We start from the raw sequence: 2,843 nt of genomic DNA, 5'->3' as shown, positions 1-2,843 counted from the left end.
TAATGATGACATGTGATGGGAATTATTGAACGATTTTTTTAAATTTTTTTGGACAAATAACGTTTTCAACCAAATTGATCATTGTTTTGAAATATGAAAATAGGGACTCTGATTGATCTGAAATTCCGTAGATTCATAATGACGATCAAGTAAGAAATATATATTTTTTGAATCGTTATTTGAGTTTCGGGTCATATATAGGAGTCCCTACCATGATTACCAAGATTAAAAAGTAGTGACATATTAGCTTCAAGTGCTAGTTTAGACCTATCCGATGGAATTTATACAAGTCACTATGTAGTTAATCGCTAGTTTTGATATTTTGTGTTAACTCTCTTCAACAAAGTAAAATATGATTGGATCAATATAACTAGGGTGATTTTCACTTGACTTAAACTAACAGTAGACTCTCCATCTATGTTAGGTCTGTATGAGTTTAGTGAGTGGATAATCAGTTATTGTACATGTGTATTGCATGTGTCTTTCTTCAATCCCATCGATTGACTATTCGAGATGCATGAATATATATGTAACATCCGGCGATTTGAAATAACTATGAAGAGGCTTAGAATTGGAAATAGTCATATTTTTTGGAAAGATTTAAAAATCTGGAAATTTGGCTAAGTATGGAAAAGGTGAGTTTTTGGCCAACTTTGAGCAGCCATAACTTCTAACTCAGGATGATTTAGGTGTAGTTTCAGTTGTGGTTGCAAAGCTCGTGGAATGACCTTTCTAACGCCGCTGAGTTTGCTCGATTCCGAGTTCGTATGAGTGAGTTATGCCATTTGGAAGTTGGGCAATTGGCAAGGAAATCCGTCCGTTAATTTTAAGGGTATTTTGGTCTTTTCTCTAGCCATTTCTTTTGGGTTATATTGTTGTGTTAGACTGATTTTTAGATCAGTTGGTTCCATTTTAAAGAGTGAGCGTGAGGGTTTGAGAGTGAAGAGGAGAAGGAGAAGATCAAGCAAGATCAACCAAGGTTCCGTCAAAGATCGTCATGGATATCGTCGGGGTTGATCCCTACTAGGTATGTGAGTTCATAGTGTTGGGTTGGTTCTTTCCCCCACACGCCAAGCTTGTCTTATTTTCAAGAAAAGATTGTTTGTGTTGTTGAAGTTGTTGGTTGTGTTGTTGATGTTGTTGATTGTGTTGTTGGAAGTTCCTTGTTGATTTGGGGCATGATTTGATTGTTTCTGAGTTGAATCTCTTGTATGTTGAGGGATTTTATGATCCTTAGTGGTTGGGATTGAAACCTTTGAAGTTAGGGTGGTTTAGAGTTGGAAAAAGAGGGAGGAAAAGTCGGATTTTCTAGGGAAGGGGCTGGCGCGTCGCGCCTGCCAGCGCCCCCCAAAAGGGACTCTGAAGTACAGCCTTTGGGGCGGCGCGCCTAGCAGAGCGCCAGCAGGCCCCCTCTGAATTTCGAGGGCTGGCGCTCCGCGCCTTGCAGAGCGCCAAGGACGTCAAGACTTCTCTTTTATCCCCCACTTTCTCATGCATGTTCCTTGGTATTGTACCTATGTTTCCTAGTTGTTTCCAACACTCTAAGCTACGTCTAAACGTCAAGAACTCATCTATAAATGTGTGATCATATACCTTGAATCCATAATTCAATCCAAGGCGAGTTAGTATCAAGTCAAAGTTAAGTTAGAGTCAAGTTAAGCAAAGTTAAAAAGTAAGTCCAAGTGAGTCTTTAAAGCTTTTCAAGAGTCTTTATTGAACGTTTTAACTTCGTTGTAAAGAGTCTCAAGTTTCAAGTTAAGTAAAGAGTGTTGAATTTCAAGTTAAGTCAAGAGTTTGAAGTTGAGTTCATTTCTCAAAAGTTATTAGGGAACTATGTATTCCCAAAGAAATTTCTAAATGTTTTTACATTTAAGTAAGAAAGGAACTATGTTTCCAAAAGAGCCTTTGGGCTAGTTTTCAAGAAAAGGAACATTGATTCCAAGTGAGCATTTGGGCTAGATTTTGAGTAATTATCTCAAACTAAAGAAAGTTGTGTTTTAAACACTTATGAGCTAAAGTATTTTGGGAGTGGTATTGAGCACCGAATTGGGGACGCGAGTTCATATTTACTCAACTCTCCATAAGAACCATGTAGCCAAACATGGGAATTAACGGGTCATTCTTTTTAGATGATCACATAAGATTAAGCTAGTGGATCCACTAAGTTAAGTAAGGTCCTATATCACGGCAAGGTATAGGATGGTCCTTGGGCAACGTGAGGTAAAACGTTGTATCATCACTAGGGCTCATAGTGGTGGTTGTCGGTTAAAGAATCTCCCACTAAAGTTATATTACTTTTATATAAGTAAAGTTGAGTTTGTTATTGCTTTAATCATTAAGGAACTAAGTTGTTTAAGTTGTTTTAAAAGCTTTATATATATTGCATGTGTCTTATTGCTTTATATCGAGTTCGGTTATTCATGAGTCGAGCAGAGCCAAGGTAAGTGTTCTCTTGTACTCCTTTCAAGCTTAAGTTATGGTTTAGCTTTCCATCTCGCATACTCGTACATTTAATGTACTGATGCCAGTTGGCCTGCATTTTATGACGATGCAGACACAGGTACCCAGGATCAGCATCCAGCACGCCGTTGATCCAGTTGAACACTCCAGAGTCAGTGGTGAGCCTCCCTGTTTCCGGAGGACTCTATTATTTTGTGTTCTTAGTTTTGTTTTGTTAGGATGTTGCGGGGTCTGTCCCAACATCCATCTCAGTATTTTAGAGGCTTCATAGACAGTCAGTCAGTTATTCTTGAGTCTCTCATCCATGTATATATGTGAATATTCTATTTTGGGACTCGAGTTGCCTTTTAGGCCAGATTTTATCAGTTAAGTTTTTTTTTTTT

This window comes from Solanum tuberosum, unplaced genomic scaffold (genome assembly GCF_000226075.1).
Source record: "Solanum tuberosum cultivar DM 1-3 516 R44 unplaced genomic scaffold, SolTub_3.0 scf00097, whole genome shotgun sequence".
Lineage (NCBI taxonomy): Eukaryota > Viridiplantae > Streptophyta > Magnoliopsida > Solanales > Solanaceae > Solanum > Solanum tuberosum.
Note: the sequence above shows the minus strand (reverse complement) of the source record.